Genomic DNA, 19,342 nt, shown 5'->3' on the forward strand with positions numbered 1-19,342 from the left:
AGCGGTGCTTGACAGGAAGGGCCCAGCGGAGCGGTGCTTGAGACGGCGGGGCCCAGCGGAGCGGTGCTTGAGACGGCGGGGCCCAGCGGAGCGGTGCTTGACAGGAAGGGCCCAGCGGAGCGGTGCTTGACAGGAAGTGCCCAGCGGAGCGGTGCTTGACAGGAAGTGCCCAGCGGAGCGGTGCTTGACAGGAAGTGCCCAGCGGAGCGGTGCTTGACAGGAAGGGCCCAGCGGAGCGGTGCTTGACAGGAAGGGCCCAGCGGAGCGGTGCTTGAGACGGCGGGGCCCAGCGGAGCGGTGCTTGAGACGGCGGGGCCCAGCGGAGCGGTGCATGAGATGGCGGGGCCCAGCGGAGCGGTGCTTGACAGGAAGGGGCCAGCGGAGCGGTGCTTGACAGGAAGTGCCCAGCGGAGCGGTGCTTGACAGGAAGTGCCCAGCGGAGCGGTGCTTCACAGGAAGTGCCCAGCGGAGCGGTGCTTGAGACGGCGGGGCCCAGCGTAGCGGTGCTCGAGACGGCGGGGCCCAGCAGAGTGGTGCTTGAGACGGCGGGGCCCAGCAGAGCGGTGCTTGACAGGAAGGGCCCAGCGGAGCGGTGCTTGATAGGAAGTGCCCAGCGGAGCGGTGCTTGACAGGAAGTGCCCAGCGGAGCGGTGCTTGACAGGAAGTGCCCAGCGGAGCGGTGCTTGAGACGGCGGGGCCCAGCAGAGCGGTGCTCGAGACGCGGGGCCCAGCGGAGCGGTGCTTGAGACGGCGGGGCCCAGCGGAGCAGTGCTTGACAGGAAGGGCCCAGCGGAGCGGTGCTTGAGACGGCGGGGCCCAGCGGAGCGGTGCTTGAGACGGCAGGGCCCAGCGGAGCGGTGCTTGAGACGGCGGGGCCCAGCGGAGCGGTGCTTGACAGGAAGGGCCCAGCGGAGCGGTGCTTGAGACGGCGGGGCCCAGCGGAGCGGTGCATGAGACGGCGGGGCCCAGCGGAACGGTGCTTGACAGGAAGGGCCCAGCGGAGCGGTGCTTGACAGGAAGTGCCCAGCGGAGCGGTGCTTGACAGGAAGGGCACAGTGGAGCGGTGCTTGACAGGAAGTGCCCAGCGGAGCGGTGCTTGAGACGGCGGGGCCCAGCAGAGCGGTGCTCGAGACGGCGGGGCCCAGCAGAGTGGTGCTTGAGACGGCGGGCCCAGCGGAGTGGTGCTTGACAGGAAGGGCCCAGCGGAGCGGTGCTTGATAGGAAGTGCCCAGCGGAGCGGTGCTTGACAGGAAGTGCCCAGCGGAGCGGTGCTTGACAGGAAGTGCCCAGCGGAGCGGTGCTTGAGACGGCGGGGCCCAGCAGAGCGGTGCTCGAGACGCGGGGCCCAGCGGAGCGGTGCTTGAGACGGCGGGGCCCAGCGGAGCGGTGCTTGACAGGAAGGGCCCAGCGGAGCGGTGCTTGACAGGAAGGGCCCAGCGGAGCGGTGCTTGAGACGGCGGGGCCCAGCGGAGCGGTGCTTGAGACGGCGGGGCCCAGCGGAGCGGTGCTTGAGACGGCGGGGCCCAGCGGAGCGGTGCTTGACAGGAAGGGCCCAGCGGAGCGGTGCTTGAGATGGCGGGGCCCAGCAGAGCGGTGCATGAGACGGCGGGGCCCAGCGGAGCGGTGCTTGACAGGAAGGGCCCAGCGGAGCGGTGCTTGACAGGAAGTGCCCAGCGGAGCGGTGCTTGACAGGAAGGGCACAGCGGAGCGGTGCTTGACAGGAAGTGCCCAGCGGAGCGGTGCTTGAGACGGCGGGGCCCAGCAGAGCGGTGCTCGAGACGGGGGGGGGCCCAGCGGAGCGGTGCTTGAGACGGCGGGGCCCAGCGGAGCGGTGCTTGACAGGAAGGGCCCAGCGGAGCGGTGCTTGAGACGGCGGGGCCCAGCGGAGCGGTGCTTGAGACGGCGGGGCCCAGCGGAGCGGTGCTTGAGACGGCGGGGCCCAGCGGAGCGGTGCTTGACAGGAAGGGCCCAGCGGAGCGGTGCTTGAGACGGCGGGGCCCAGCGGAGCGGTGCATGACAGGAAGTGCCCAGCGGAGCGGTGCTTGACAGGAAGTGCCCAGCGGAGCGGTGCTTGACAGGAAGGGCCCAGCGGAGCGGTGCTTGACAGGAAGGGCCCAGCGGAGCGGTGCTTGACAGGAAATGCCCAGCGGAGCGGTGCTTGAGACGGCGGGGCCCAGCGGAGCGGTGCTTGAGACAGCGGGGCCCAGCGGAGCGGTGCTTGACAGGAAGGGCCCAGCGGAGCGGTGCTTGACAGGAAGTGCCCAGCGGAGCGGTGCTTGAGACGGCGGGGCCCAGCGGAGCGGTGCTTGAGACGGCGGGGCCCAGCGGAGCGGTGCTTGACAGGAAGGGCCCAGCGGAGCGGTGCTTGACAGGAAGGACCCAGCGGAGCGTTGCTTGAGACGGCGGGGCCCAGCGGAGCGGTGCTTGAGACGGCGGGGCCCAGTGGAGCGGTGCTTGAGACGGCGGGGCCCAGCGGAGCGGTGCTCTTCTGCACGGCGGGGCCCTCTTCAGCAGTGCTCTTCTGCACGGCGGGGCCCTGTTCAGCGGGGCTCTTCTGCACGGCGGGGCCCTCTTCAGCGGTGCTCTTCTGCACGGCGGGGCCCTGTTCAGCGGTGCTCTTCTGCACGGCAGGGCCCTCTTCAGCGGTGCTCTTCTGCATGGCGGGGCCCTGTTCAGCGGTGCTCTTCTGCACGGCGGGGCCCTCTTCAGCGGTGCTCTTCTGCACGGTGGGGCCCTCTTCAGCGGTGCTCTTCTGCACGGCGGGGCCCTGTTCAGCGGTGCTCTTCTGCACGGCGGGGCCCTCTTCAGCGGTGCTCTTCTGCATGGCGGGGCCCTGTTCAGCGGTGCTCTTCTGCACGGCGGGCCCTGTTCAGCGGTGCTCTTCTGCACGGCGGGGCCCTGTTCAGCGGTGCTCTTCTGCACGGCGGGGCCCTCTTCAGCGCTGCTCTTCTGCACGGCGGGGCCCTCTTCAGCGCTGCTCTTCTGCACGGCGGGGCCCTCTTCAGCGGTGCTCGTCCAGTAAGTCAAGGGAGCCAGACCTGGCCTGGACTCCCTGCTCAGTCGCCCTCCGACCGTGCTGTTGCTGGACCCTTCGGTGACGGAGTCCTGGGCCCTTTGGTGTCCTCCCTAACACCCGGGATGGGGCTTGTGGGCCCCTCCTGCTCCGCGCTCCTGCTGGCTGACTTCTCCGCCCTTCTGCCCTTTCGCTCCTTAGATGGGGCTCTCGGGCCCTTGCCTCCCCTAGATGTTGTGGCTGGTGAAGTGGGCGAACTTTGCTCCTTGGGGGCAGCCGTGTCAGTCCTCTCACGGCGGCCCTTTAGTTTCCTGGTCCTCTTGCCTGGGGGGGGCTGGCTGTCCCCTTGCTGCTGATTGAAGTGTCACTTCTGGCAAAGGGTGGACTCCAGAACCCATGCACCACAGTGACACGCGAAGCTGGGCTGGTGGTGGCTGAGGTGCTCTTGGGACTCTTTGCAGATGGAGGGGGTGGGTCAGTGGAGGGAAAGAGGTCAAGATTAGCCAGGAAAACTTTTTTAGGACCAAGGTAAAGGGTAGGAGAAGTGGTGATGGGAGTGGAGGAAGAGGATGTGGTTGTAGGAGAGTCAGGAGTGCTGTCTTTGGGTGCAGGTGCTTGTGCTGGAGGCTGTTGTGAGGTGGATGGCTGTTGGGTGGGTGTCTGCCTGCGTTTGTGTGTCTTGGAAGAGGGGGTGACAGACACAGTGGGAGAGGACACAGGGGACGTGTAAATGGTAGTGGGGGTGGTGACTGCACGTGTGCGGACTGTACTGGAGGGTGTGCTGGTGATGGAAGCACTGGCTGATGGTGGTGTGCATGCAGGTGTGAGTGTAGACGTCACAGGGAGGGAGGAGGGAGACGAGGAGGAGGGAGACACAGAGGTGGTAGTGACTGTTGGAATGTCTGCATCTGGGTGTTGCTTGCGTGAATGCTTGTGGGTTCTGTGGTGCTTGTGTCTGGATGAGCTGCCCTTGGGTGTTGAGGTGTGTGCAGGCTGGTCTGATGGTGTGGATGGGATAGGCTGAGGAACAGGAGACAGAGACAGGGTGGAGGCAGTCAGAAGAGGGAGGCTGGAAACAGGGACAATGGCTGCCGTCAGTGCTGAGGCCAGTGCATTGAACGATCGTTGATGGGCAGCCTGACCCGAATGAATGCCCTCCAGGTAGGCATTGCTCCGATGCACCTCCCTTTCTACCCCCTGGATGGCATTCAAAAGGGTAGTCTGCCCAACAATGATGGTCTGAAGGAGGTCAATGACCTCCTCACTGAGGGCAGCAGGGGTAACAGGGGCAGGGGCTGAGGTGCCTGGGGCGAAGGAGACGCCCGCCTTCCTGGGCGAGCAGGCACGGAGCGTAGGCTGAGGGGCTGCTGGGATGGCGGGGCTGGTGCGCTGGGTGGCGGCTGTACCTGTAGAGGCGGGGGGCCCGGATGTTGCCGCCACCGTTAGGGAGCTCCCATCCGAGGACGTGTCGGTGTCGCTGGTGTCACCACCGGTCCCCGTCGTGGTGCTCCCCTCGCCCTCCGGATCACTGGTGCCCTCGGTGTCTGTTCCTGGTCCCACCAGGGCCTTGTGACTTGCAGCTCCCTCGTGCTCCGATGCCAATTCTCCTCCGCCTGATGATGCTAATGCACACATGCACAAGAAGATGAAGAAGAAGGGTGGGGGGAGAAAAACGAAGACCAGGTTGAGTGCATGCAATGTCAACACCGTTGGCGGAGAGGACAGACACAGGAGCCTCATGCACTAAGCCGCGCATTCGGGGTACACTACTCAGTACTTCTGACTAGGACAACAGGTCTAGAGACGACAAACGCGCACATGTGTGATGCTGGACCATCGATAGCTGTACTTGTCACCCTACAGAGGTGGGGGCCGGGAGCACAGGGCCATGCCTAAAGGAGAGGACTACACTACAGAAAGCGCCCTGGCCTAATGTCACCCACAACCCTCCTCCCCCACCCAGACGCCTCCACTGCGCAGAGAGATAGCAGAATGTGCTGATACTCACCCCCTTGTGTCTGCTGTGATGTCCTCAAGCGCCAATCCAAATCAGGGTAGGCCACCGCCAGGATCCGGGACATCAGGGGGGTCAGGGTACGACTGGCACCCCTCCTAGGTTGGGAGGCCATCCCCAGCAGTGACTCGGCGGTCTTCCTGGTCCCGCGGCGGATGTCCTCCCACCTCTTGCGGCAGTGGGTGCCCCGTCTGACGTGGACCCCCAGGGCCCGGACTTCCTTGGCGATGGCACGCCAAATGTCCACTTTCTGATGGGCGCTGACCTATTTGACATGTACAGGGTGGGAAGGAAAAATTCATCAATTTTCTGCATGTTAGATGCGATTGGCCCCCCCTCCCCAACCTTGCCATATGGCACATGCTCTCATCTGTCGTGCGTTGCACTCCTCATTCGCCCCCCACCCCACCAACTTACATCCACCCCACTCCACACAGGCATAGCCCATTCAATGTGCACCCAGTGTACTTACCTGTTGGTCTGGAGGACCGTAGAGTAACGCATACTGGGGGAGGACCCCATCCACAAGCTTCTCCAACTCCTCAGACGTGAAGGCAGGGGCCCTTTCCCCAGTCGCAGCAGCCATTGTCACTTCCAGACCGAGGTCACAGCAGCACTTGCAGTATAGGTCCTCTCCTGTGGATGATCAGGTCTCGAGTGATTAAGCAGATAGAAAATGGCGGTCACGCCCGCGGCGGTGCGTACCGCGACCGCCGGCGCACCTCGTCATTGGCTCCTGAAACCCATAGGCTTCAATGTTAGCCAATGCGGCTTCGTATAGCGGTCTTCGACCGCCTACCGCCACGGTGTGCCACGCCAGCGCATTGACCTCACATCCCATTGTCCCACTTCACAGGTCAGGCAGCCGCCATTTCAAGGGCCCACATGGCATAATTTGTACTGCGTCACACAGGCCTAGGCCTTGCATTGCCACACATACACGCCTTTCAATACATAGATAATCGTGTGCTATGCATGCTGTGGTGAACGTACCTGTGATTTGCTTGACTCTGTGCTCCATGTTGTCCTTCCTAGGCACCGTCCGCTGGGACTTGCGAGGAGAAGGATGAATCCTCGCGTGTACCGACCGCTGGTGGACCTGTCGACAATGGAAGAACGCCATATCATACTACGATACCGACTTGACCGAGCCACTATACATGAACTGTGTGCCCAGCTGGAGCCAGCCCTGATGTCCCCCATCCGCCAACCTACAGGAATTCCCCCTCTAGTGCAGGTTCTGTCAGTCCTCCATTTTTTGGCAAGTGGCTCATTCCAGACAACAGTGGCCATGTCATCTGGAATGTCTCAGACTATGTTTTCAAAAATTTTGTCTAGAGTGTTGTCTGCCCTGACGAAACACATGTGGAGCTACATTGTATTCCCTGAGGAGGTTGATTTGGCCACTGTGAAGGGTGATTTTTATGCCCTTGGACATATCCCCAACATAATTGGTGCCATTGATGGGACCCATGTGGCTTTAGTACCCCCAAAAGACGATGAGCAGGTGTACAGAAACAGGAAAAGTTACCATTCTATGAACATCCAGGTGGTCTGTTTGGCTGACCAGTACATCTCCCATGTGAATGCCAAGTTCCCTGGGTCAGTGCATGACGCGTATGTGATGCGAAATAGCAGCATCCCTTATGTGATGGAACAGCTACAGAGACAACGTGTGTGGCTAATTGGTGACTCTGGTTACCCCAACCTGCCTTGGCTATTGACCCCAGTGAGGAATCCCCGGACTAGGGCAGAGGAACGGTACAATGAGGCCCATGGGCGAACTAGGAGGATCATAGAAAGAACCTTTGGCCTCCTGAAGGCCAGGTTTAGGTGCCTGCATATGACAGGGGGATCCCTGATGTACTCACCAAAGAAGGTGTGCCAGATCATCGTGGCCTGCTATATGCTTCACAATCTGGCATTGCGACGTCAGGTGCCTTTCCTGTAGGAGGATGGTCCAGATGGTGGTGTTGAAGCAGCTGTGGAGCCTGCGGAGAGTGAAGACGAGGAAGACGAAGAGGACGACCCAGACAACAGTGACAGAGTTATCCAACAGTATTTTCAGTAGCACACAGGTAAGAATCACCCACGCCATTTAACATTTACTGAAAGCCCCCTGCATCTTTACTTTTTGTATTTCCACCCAGTTCTTTTAAACTGATGTTTGATTTTCCCTTCCCTTTTCAGTGCTGTATGACCCACTGCGTGACTTCTGCTTGGTTAGCCCATGGACTAATGCTTATTGACATCGGTATGTTGTCATCACAAAAATAACAGAACATTATTGATCAGTAATGTGTTATACATTTGTAAATAATACAGGCTGACTCCTGAATGATTTCAGTGCAATGAGTGATTTATTTTTAGTGCTAGATATTGGTACATGATATTAAAACGGTGATGGGTGAGGGTGGAGTTATGTCCATGGCAGAGCCCAGTTCTCAGTTTCACAGGTGCATTTTCCATATGCCTGTGGAAGGATGGAGCAGGGGCAGTTCAAGGTTGGACATGGTGACACTGTGGGACAGTGGAATGACATCCGGGGGGATCTTAGGCTGGCGGGGGTCTTGGCATCCTACTCTGTCTTCCTTTGAGATCTCAGGTTCCTCTTGCGGGGTGGTTGTTCTTCAGCAGGAGGTGGGGTTCTGGTGGGCCGTCGTTCTGTGGGGGCCTCCTGACCACTGGCGCCGGCGGAGGTGGTAGGCTGTTCCTGGCTAGTGACAGGGGCCCTTTGTGGTGCCACATGGTCCCGCAATGTGGTTTCTATCCGGTTGAGGGCCTGGACTATGGTCCCCATAGCGGTAGCGATGTTCCTGAGTTCATTGCTGAACCCCATGTACCGTTCCTCCTGCTGTGCCTGGATCTCGGTGAACCTGGCCAGTACCGTCGCCATCGTCTCCTGGGAGTGATGGTATGCTCCCATGATGGTGGTGAGGGCCTCTTGGAGAGTCAGTTCCCTGGGCCGGTCAACCCCCTCTGGCACAGCAGCCCTCCCAGTTGCCCTGTTTCCCCGGGCCTCTGTCCCCTGGACGGTGTGCCCACTACCACTGCCCCCAGGTCCCTGTTGTTGCTGGGGTGTTGGGTCAGCCTGGGTGCCCTGTAGTGGCGGACACACCGCTGATTGATGCGTCCGCGAGACAGAGGCATGGGCCCGCTGGGTGGGAGCTGTGCTGGTGTTCCCAGAGGGGGTTGGGTCTGCTGTGGCCTGTGTCTTTGTGTGGGGAACCGACTGTCCAGAGGTCCCCGATGGTCCGGGCTGGTCATCAGGTTCTAGGTCGACAGAGCTGCTGTCCTCGCTGGGGGCCTGTTCTGGGGGTGGGATGGACAAATCTGGACCCTCCGTGGCGGTGTGTTGGCGTTCGGGCCCTGTAGGGGTAAAGGAGTATGGTTATTGTTTCTGTGTGTGCCATGGCGTGCATTTTGATTGCCCTTGTCCCCCAGTGCTGGCATTCCCTTGTGGGAGGTGTTGTGAGGGTGGTGGGGGGAGGGGTGTATGGGTATGTGCAATGGTCATGCTTTGGTGGTGGCTGTCTATGGTTTGTGTTGGCATTCAGGGGTTGGTGTTGTTTAGGGTGGGTTGTGCTGGTGAGACATTGGCAGGGAGGTTGTGTGCTGGGGGGTTGAGATTGGGGGTGAGGGGGGGGGGTTGGCGTGCTCGTGGTTGGGGGGGGTGAAGTAGTTGAGATTCGACTTACCAGAGTCCATTCCTCCGTGTACTCCAGCGAGGCCATCAGGATGCAGGATGTTTACCACCTCTTGCTCCCATGCTGTGAATTGGGGTGGAGTGGGTGGGGGTCCGCCGCCAGTCTTCTGCACAGCGATGTTGTGTCGCGACACCATCGAGCGCACCTTCCCCCGTAGGTCGTTCCATCGCTTTCTGATATCTTCCCGATTTCTGGGATGCTGTCCCACAGCGTTGACCCTGTCTACGATCCTTTGCCATAGCTCAGCCTTCCTTGCTATAGTGGTGTGCTGCACCTGTGTGCCGAAGAGCTGGGGCTCAACCCTTATAATTTCCTCCACCATGACCCTGAGTTCTTGGTCCGAGAACCTGGGGTGTCTTTGGGGTGCCATGGGGTGGTGTGGATGAGGTGTGGGGTGGTGTTTGTGGTGATGTGCGTGGTGATATGTGGTGATGTGTGCGTAGATGTGGTGTGGGTGATGAAGTTGGGTTCCTGTGTGTGTTGGGGTTTTCGATTGCTGTGCTCGCTCTCTCTATCTCTATCGCCTTCTCTCCGATTTCCAACTAGTGGGGGTTTGTGGGTGATGTGGGTGTTTTATAGTTGATTGGATGTGTGGGAGTGTTGTTTGTATGTGTGTCAGGTGTGTGTATTTCAAATTGTCCAATGTGGCTGTGTTTTGGAGCTGTGTGTGTATTTTGAGCGCGGCGGTGTGTACCGCCAATGGAATACCGCGGTTGAAAGACCGCCGCGTGGATTCGTGGGTCAGAATGGCATGGGCGTGTTTGTGTTGGCGTGACGGTGGAGGTTTGGTCATCTCCAGTTTTCCGCGGCCCACTGATGAGGCGGCCTTCCTTGGATGTCGGATTGTTGGCGGTTTCACAGTTGGTGGTCAGAATGACCGTGGCGGTTTACCGCGGCCGCGGCGGTAGAATGGCGGACTTCTGACCGGCGGTAAGGGCCTTTTACCGCCGAGGTCAAAATGACCCCCTATGTCTGTGTCAGGCATAATTTATGCAAGGGGGGTTTTCTGACACAGGGAGGCCCGAAAAAAAACGGTGCAGTTTTACAACATTTCACTGCACCTTTTTTTCTGTCATTTTTAAGGCCTTCTCAGAGCAGCCCTTAAAATGATGCACCCATTTTAATCAATCCGCCTCCTTGTGCTTTGCTGTACTAGCGTCAACATTTTGAGGCTGGTGCAGCAAAGCACCAGAATAGCGAAAACATTTTGACACTCTCCTTCAAATCAGCAGTTACCACCCAACGTGGCTGAAGCAAAATATACTCTATGGGGAACTGATTGGTCTGTCATGTAAGCTTAGAAGAGAATCTGCTTATATGAAGGAAAATATTTAACAGAAAGATTCTAATTAAGGAACATCCAAAACAGATGTTGCAAACTGCAATAAGGAAGACAGAGTCAAGAAATAGGAATCTTCCTCTGGGTTGTGCCCAGAAAAATGAATCTGATTAAGCAGAAAATCACATCTGCTTAAGAACCACCTGTAGCTTAGATTCTAAACAGAAAATCATATGACTTTGATGTGATGATTGTATTCAGAACATGAAGAGGATTACGCAATTGGGAAATGATTATGATTCAAAGAATAATAATATTAAAAATATTGGAGCAAAGATCTTTTCTCTTTTCCTTCTAGCAATAATTTATTGCTACTGTCAGTGTCTACTCTCAAATCCTTAGACCACTACTCCAGAGCAAGAGTGATTGAAGAATATCTTTGTAAAAATGACATTGTGTTTCACATAGCTACACATTACCTTGTCACTGTTATGTAGTAGCCATTTCTTAGAAAGCAAAAAGGAGGTTATTCTTAAACAGTGAAATATTTAATTTCTATAATCTGCTGATGTCTTGGCAAAGCATGTTTTTTCAAGGCTCTGCATAGTTTTCTATATGAATTAGATGGAATGTAATTAGCCATGGTCCAGGAATTCAGACAAAATCAATTTAAACAGAACAATTTGTACTAGCTATGCATAAACTAAACACTCTTCTTATCATTACAAAAGTGATATTTCAACTTGTGATTATCAAATCTTGATAGTTTTTTACGTTAATTTATTTACTCAGATAAATATCTCATATTTTTCTAAACCTGTGTGATGTCTTTTTGTAGTGTTCTCACTGTGTTATTGCTTTATTTATTGCACAAATACTTTATACATTGCCTCCTAAGTTAAGCCTGAATGCTCAGTGCCAAGCTACCAGAGGGTGGGCACAGGCTAATTTGTATTGTGTTTGATTTACCCTGTCTAGGATTGTGATCCCTATTTGGACAAAGGTGTATACATCTGCCAACTAGAGAACCCATTTCTAACAATTGCCGTATATTATATCTTATTAACAATTCTTAATCCCTGCTTGCTTGATGAAACTCTTACAGTGGTTATTGGACATAAATTATTTCATCCATACGTGTATCAAGGACGGACCACCCTGATGAGTGAGAAAGTAAACATTTTGACAATTTTTTGGGCTCCGTATATGTCATTACAAGGGTGGAGTTCACTGGCTCAATTTAAAGTTAAAACATTTTAAGTTATCTGTTTGCTTTATCAAAACAGTATTTCTTGATTGGTTATCTTTTCTCTTTTTGTAATTTTTGGTGTGCATCTATTTGATACTTATATGTTTTGTTTCTAGGGACCGGAGAAAAAAGTAATAACATCTATTTTAAAAAACTATAAATGAACATTAGGCCAATAAACGAAAAGCATGTGCTATACAATTTTCCAAAAAGTATATTTTATTTTTCAGACAATTGAGTAACAGTATCTTCCACATGCCCAATAGACATTTCCAATTTAAACTTTAAAATGATGAATCATATTTAAAATAATATATTTATGAGGTTATAAATGATGTCATAGGTGTCTGGCTAGAGCTCAGTATAATCTCATGAGGAAAAATGAAACATTCCAAAATAGCATTATGTGCATGTACCTAAAAGGGAAGCCCCCACCTGTTTTAAGTATATAGTCAACAATCTTTTGATTTTACTAAGTTTATATTCCTAACATGTACTTACTTTTAGGGGCTTTCAGGGGGCCCTCTTCATTTGTCTGTTGTTATGTCATTGACAGTTGTACTCCTCCCACTACAGCGTGTGGCAATGGATCCACCCACTTCAGCCATAACTGTGAGCGATGGAATTCTGCTCTTTCCAAAAGAGCACATTCACGCACAGTATTTCACTTTAGTGAACAATACTACTTTGACAAAGTGTTCTTTGTAAGAGCAAAAAATATTTTTTACTTTAGTCAATGTTTTTCATACTAGCAGGGACCCAGCAGCTGTTCAAAAATAAAGTTTTGCAAGAAACATCAAAATGCAATCATTGACAAAGGCAAGAGACTGACAGCCAACACCAGAACATTTGACTTTGCCAAAGCGTGTTGTTTTTTGTAAGATACTTATATACAAAATAACAAAACACTGCTTTATTTCATATAAAATGTTCTATTTACACGTTTTATTGCAAATGCCATCACTGCTACTTTAACACATGAAAATAGAACCTCTGGTTTTAGGGCTACTCTGTTGTTTTCAAAGTTCAACTCAAATTATTGTCAAAACTAAGTAAATACAGAACGTTTTGGTTACTCATTACGGCTGTGGTGTGCTCATGAAGAGGCACCAACAGACTTTTTTTTGTGAAAAGATGTTTGTCTCAGGAGATTTATTATACTAGCTGGTGTGTGAGAAAACAGAAACTCTTCACAAGGTTTTGGGTTTATTTTAATCACAAGCTGTTCAACAGAAGCGTCATTAACTTTATTTTGCAATGTGCCAAAATGTATAGCAAAGATTTCTCTTACTTATTTTTGAATGCGCCACGCGCATGCTCACTGTGGAGGTTTGCCATTTTTGACGGCTGCTTATTTCCGCGGAAGAGTGGGGAACATTGGTGGTGTCTTTTATCAACGGTGAAAAGGTGGCTTTACCAGGTAAAGTTAAAAACCTGTTCTCTTGGCACACGTTAAAAAATCTGCGTGCATATACTAATGACGGAAATTATTACATCAACGGTAATTTCGTATTGTAAAGTAGAGTCGGGACAAAAGCTCACACGATTACTGCTATCACGCTTTTCGCCAGACAAACTTTATAACAGCTATACATCTTCATTTAAATGGAAGAAATGTTTTTAGGTTACCTCGGGTACCTTCGTGCTCTGCACGTGCATAAACATCTGGCTCAGCATTTCCTTGCAGCATCTCCTGGCTGTGCAGAAATAACGTGACAAAAACACATGGGGCTGATTGGAGTAGCCTTTTTCTAGGCGTGCGAGTGTCCGAGGGGACATAGGCCTGCTTACGTCCCTCGTGATTCAGAAAAAACGACCAGACACGTAATGTACTTTTTGTTATGCTATGGGGCGGGGCTGTTCCATTGTGAAGGGTTTTTCTCACTCTAGACAGGGTCTATGGGCCCAACCCTTGTTGGAGTGCGGAGTCAATGGTATGCCCATAATGAAAGGGGCTAGGTAATAAAAGGCGTGGAGCTTGGTGCCAAAGGCTGTTTAAGATGCACTCAGTGTCTTGTCCTGTGTGCCATCTCTGACTGTGGTGTGAGCTCCCCGGGCCCCACACGGGACCCAACACTCATATTTACATTTTGAGTACAACGGACCAGATGCACCAAGACTTTATCGGCCATGAATGTAAGTTAATGGGTGAAAATGTCTTCCCAAACACTGCCAGTAATTCACCATATGATTCAAGAGAAGCGTAAATGTTTTTATTTCAGATATCTCCGCCATGAGTACAATGTAATCTGCAAAAGTAAACTCCACGCAAACAGTGGGAAGTGGGCTACAAATTTTGAGTTGTGGGGTCACATGGTTGAATCTGACCCATTTCCACCCTGGAAATGGTCGAACTTTTGCTCGAGCATAACGCAGGAGTAAAATTCCCCTTTCGGGATGGGAAGTGAAACAGACCACCTCACCTCTTCTGGGTAGGAATAGGGATGGATGAAGAAGGAAGGGGAAATATTTTCTCTGTGGCAAAAACATTGCCCTGCTGTTAGATCCAGCAACACAAGGACATAAAATAGAAGTGTGTTTAATCGGAGACAGCAAAGTACATTTAATCGGAGACAGCACAGTACACTTAATCGGAGACAGCACAGTACATCCTCTCCAAACGTCCAGCATAATATGAATCCCCAACTTTCTTTCTTACAGAATCTCCCCAACATTCTACTCCAACATTCCTTTTCCCATTCCACATTCTACACTCTAAATTACCAACATACAACATGTTTCCCTTCTTTAACAAAATATATGAAGTAAACAAAAATAATACAGTAAAACTATATACAACATTACCCATTCCAAACCTTTTTTTAAATTCAGTGTACCCACAAAATTATACGTTCAAAACAGAGGCCCTCATTACAACATTGGCGGTAAATGCTGCTTACCGCCGTGCAGAAGACCGCCAACACACTGCTGCGGCGGCGGAATCCTGCTACAGCTATCACGACCCACAGCTCGAAATCCGCCATAATACAGACACCCACACAAGTCTGCCACACCAAAGGTCAGTGATAAACTGGCGAAAACAAAACCAACACCGTCACGCCAACAGGAATACGCCCACACTATCACGACCCACGAATCCACGTGGCGGTCTTTCAACCGTGGTATTCCATTGGCAGTACACACCGCCGCGCTCAAAATACACACACATTTACAAAACACAACCACATTGGACAAATTGAAATACACACACCTGATACTCATACACACATACACACACCACTCCCACACACCCAATCCAATATAAAACACACACCCACATCACCCACAAACCCTTACTACCAAAAATTCCGAAAGAAGGCCAGAGCGAGACACTACCAGAAACAACACTAGCATTCACAGACACACAAAATCATCACTCACACAACATCCACGCACCTCAAACAACACACAACAACACATCCCCTCACACATCACAACACACACCACCTCACACATCTCCCACACCACATCATGGCACCACAACGACACCCCAGGTTCTCTGAGGAGGAGCTCAGGGTCATGGTGGAGGAAATCGTCCGGGTAGAGCCACAGCTATTCGGATCACAGGTGCAGCACACCTCCATTGCTAGGAAGATAGAGCTATGGCACAGAATCGTCGACAGGGTCAACGCAGTGGGACAGCATCCAAGAACACGGGATGACATCAGGAAGAGGTGGAACGACCTACGGGGGAAGGTGCATTCCGTGGTCTCAAGACACCAGATTGCAGTACAGAGGACTGGCGGTTGACCCCCCACCTCCTCCCCCACAACTAACAACATGAGAGGAGAAAGTCTTGGCAATACTGCATCCTGAGGGCCTCACAGGAGTAGCAGGAGGAATGGACTCTGGTAAGTCAAATCTTAACTATTATATCCCCCACCCTACCTGCATGCCATCACATACCCCCACCCTCACCCTCGCCCCCATCACTCTAACACCTCACATATGTCCCACTATCACAACCCACCCATCCCAACACCAAGCCCTGCATGCAACACCAAAGCAGGGACACCCATCACCAAAGCATGTCCACTACAGATACCCACACAGACCCCAAACCAAATATCACACAAGGACCTAGACAAGAATGCAAGCACTGGAGTACAGGGTCACTCACCCATTGCACACAATGGCACACACAGATGCAATAATCATGCCTTTACACCCCTGCAGGACCCATACCCAACATCACCAGACAGGAGGTTCCAGACATATCCAGTCCCCCCACACAAGAGGCCCACAGTGATGACAGCATCTCTGCACAACTGGATCAAGATGACCAGCCCGGCCCATCTGGGACCTCAAGACAGTTGGTTCCCCTGACACTGGCACAAGCCACAACAGAGCCTCCCCTCTCAGGAAACACCAGCACAGCACCCACCCAGCGGGCCCATCCCTCTGTCCCCAGGACACGTCAAGCAGCAGTGTGTCCACCACTACATGGAACCCAGGCAAACCCACCACCCCAAGAAAATCTGGGACCTGGGGGCAGTGGCAGTGGGCACACAGTTCAGGGGACAGAGGAACAGGAAAACAGGGGAACTGGGAGGACAGCTGTGCGCCAACATCATGGGAGCGTACCATCATTCCCAGGAGACGATGGCAACGGTACTGGCCAACTCTCAGGAGACCCAGCGGCTGCAGAAGGAACACTATCTGCGGATCAGGGAGGAACTGAAGTCCATTAACACCACCCTGGTCACCATTGTAGGGGTGCTGAAGGACCTTGTCAACACCAGGAGGGAGACTGTGGCACAACAAGGGGCCCCTGACACTAGCCCGGATGAAGAACAGTCCTCCACCTCCGCCGGCGCAAGTGGACAGGAGACACCGCCACAGGACTACGACACCAGCACCGAACCCCCTGCAGATGGAGAGCCACCCCGCAAACAGTCCCTGAGATCCAGGAACAAGACAGAGAACATTGCCAAGACCCCAGCCAGGAAATGAGTCCCCCCTGAATGTCATCCTTCTGTCCCACTTTGTCTCCATGTTCATCCTTCAACTGCCCTTGCTCCACTTCCTATGCCCCTTTGGACAATGCACCTGTGAAACATATAGACTGGACTCTGCCATGGACATTCCTCCACCATCACCCCTGCCCATTTTACAACCCCCTCCACTTATTTGCACAGAAAAAAACACACATGAATCACAAAACAATCTGGAGTCAGTCTGTGCTTTAACTAATGTGTAATTGCAATAACTATGGAATATAGCAATGTCAATTTAATTGTCCACATACCGATGAAACACAGCTGCAGGGCTGGAGGAAATATAGCAGAGGGCACAAAGTGGGACCCACATCTGTAAAATGGGAAGTCAAAGTGACAAGTCAGGGTCCATACACTGGGTGAAAATTACAGACCTCTGATAGCTCAAACAATAGTATGAGATGTGTGAGGCAGTGACATCTTCTTACCTGTGTCTCACTGGAAGTATTCCTGGATAACGTTGTTTCTGTTGTCGATATCCTCTTCTTCTGCCTCCTCTTCCTCACTGTCCAGAGGCTCCACAGCTGCCACAAGACCTCGAGCTGGACCATCCTCCTGCAGAAAAGGCACCTGTCGTCGCAAAGCCAGGTTGTGCAGCATACAGCAGGCCACAATGATCTGGCACACCTTCTTTGGTGAGTAGTAGAGAGAACCACCTGGCATTTGGAGGCACCTGAACCTGGCCTTCAGGAGGCCGAAGGTCCGTTCGATCACCCTCCTAGTTCGCCCATGTGCCTCATTGCAGTGTTCCTCTGCCCTGTCCTGGGATTTCTCACTGGGGTCAGTAGCCATGACAGGTTGGGGTACTCAGAGTCACCTGCAAATTTCGAGGGACAACTGTTAAACACACACTAACCCATAGGGACAACCCCATACCCAGACGCCTATTCCTACTGTATAGGGTACTGGTCCTCACCTATTAGCCACACACTGTGTCTCTGGAGTTGCCCCATCACATAAGGGAGGCTGCTATTCCTCAGAATGTAAGCGTCATGCACTGAGCCAGGAAATTTGGCATTCACATGGGAGATGTACTGGTCAGCCAAACACACCATCTGCACATTCATTTAATTATAGCTTTTCCGGTTTCTGTACACCTGTTCACTCCTAGGTGGGAGTACCAAGGCCACATGTGTCCCATCAATGGCACCTATGATGTTGGGGATATGTCCCAGGGCATAGAGGTCACCTTTCACTGTAGGCAAATCCTCCACCTGAGGGAAAACGATGTAGCTGTGCATGTGTTTCAGCAGGGCAGACAACACTCTGGACAGCAAGTTAGAGAACATTGGCTGGGACATTCCTGATGCAATGGCCACTGTTGTTTGAAAAGACCCACTTGCCAGGAAATGGAGTACTGACAGGACCTGCACTAGAGGGGGTATCCCTGTGGGATGGTTGATAGCTGACATCAGGTCTGGCTCCAACTGGGCACACAGTTCATGGATTGTTGCACTATCAAGTCTGTAGGTGACTATTACGTGTCTCTCTTCCATTGTCAACATGTCCACCAGCGGTCTGTACACCGGAGGATGCCGCCATGTCATCACCTGCCTCATCGGACGTGCCCTATGGATGAGAACAGTGAGCAGAGAGTCAACCTACACTGAGGTATCACAAAATGTCATTTGCACACATTTAATAATTCGCAATATGCCTGTCACTGTGTGTATGCAAGGCCTAGATAGGTGTGACACAGTTAATATTAATGCCATTTGGCCCCCTGAAATGGCGGCTGCCTGACCTGTAAGGTGGGACAAGGGGATATGAGGTGGCGTTCTACACCGTCGCGGTAGGCGTTCGAAGACCGCGGCGCAATCCTGCATTGGTTAACATTGGACCCTATGAGTCAGAGGAGCCAATGACGATGTACGCCGGCGGTGACGGTACGCACCGCCGCAGACGTGACCGCCATTTTCTGGCTCTTCACTCACTTGATACCTGACCTTCAACAGGAGAGGACCTACACTGCAAGTGCTGCTGTGACCTCAGTCTGGAAGTGACGATGGCTCATGTGTCTGGGGAAAGGACCCCTGCCTTCACTTCGGAGGAGTTGGAGAAATTAGTGGATGGGGTCCTCCCCCAGTACACACAACTGTGCGGTCCTCCAGACAAACAGGTGAGTACACTGTGAGCATGGTGCATGGGCAATGCCTGTTTGGAGTGGTGTGGATGGAAGATGCATGTGGGGGGGACTGAGGCCTGAATGAGCGGAAGGTGAGTGTATGTGCGTCAGGGCAAGGGGAAGAACGTGGGCCAATGAGTATGATGGTCCGGACGGGTAAAGATCTTCCTTTTCCCCTGTAATATTCCTCTAGGTCAGCACCCACCAGAAGAAGGATATTTGGCGTGCCATCGACAAGGATGTACGGACCCTGGGGGTCCACCACAGACAGAGCACCCACTGCCGGAAAAGATGGGAGGACATTCGCCGCTGGAGCAAGAAGACGGCGGAGGCCTAGCTGGGGGATGGCCTCCCAACGTGGGAGGGGTGCCCGTCGCACCATGACCCCCCTGATGTTCCAGATCCTGGCGGTGGCCTATTCGGAGTTGGATGGGCGCTTGAGGGCATCACAGCAGCCACAAGGGGGTGAGTCCAGTCACATTCATCTGACTCTGCGCGCATTACGAGGTGTCTGGGTGGGGAAGGTGGGCAGTGGGTTCCCCTAGGCCAGGGTGAGGTTGGTAGGCAAGGTCACTTAAGAGGCAGGTTCAGTGGAACCCCAACCCCACTAGTGGTTAGTGCCACCTACACCTAGTCAGGCTCCTGTGACTTCCATGTGTGAGCAATCGGGCTTAGGCCTTGTTCCCCATGGGCATGTGAATAATCTAGGAACAATAAGTGCATGGCATAGTGCAGCGGGATGCTGTGTCTGTAGTGTCCGCCAACGCTAGTGGTGGTGCATGTTGCATGCACTGAACATGTCTTTCTTCCCCCCCCCTTTTTGTGGTCTTCCTGTTCTTGTGTGCAATATCATCATCAGGTGGAGGAGCAGTGGCACCGGAGCAGGAGGGAGCTGCATCCCACTTAGCCCTGGAGGGCGAAACAACTGAGTCAGAAGCCACCAGTGGGATGGAGGGCT

The sequence above is a fragment of the Pleurodeles waltl genome, chromosome 4_2, assembly GCF_031143425.1.
Source record: "Pleurodeles waltl isolate 20211129_DDA chromosome 4_2, aPleWal1.hap1.20221129, whole genome shotgun sequence".
Taxonomy (NCBI): Eukaryota; Metazoa; Chordata; class Amphibia; order Caudata; family Salamandridae; genus Pleurodeles; species Pleurodeles waltl.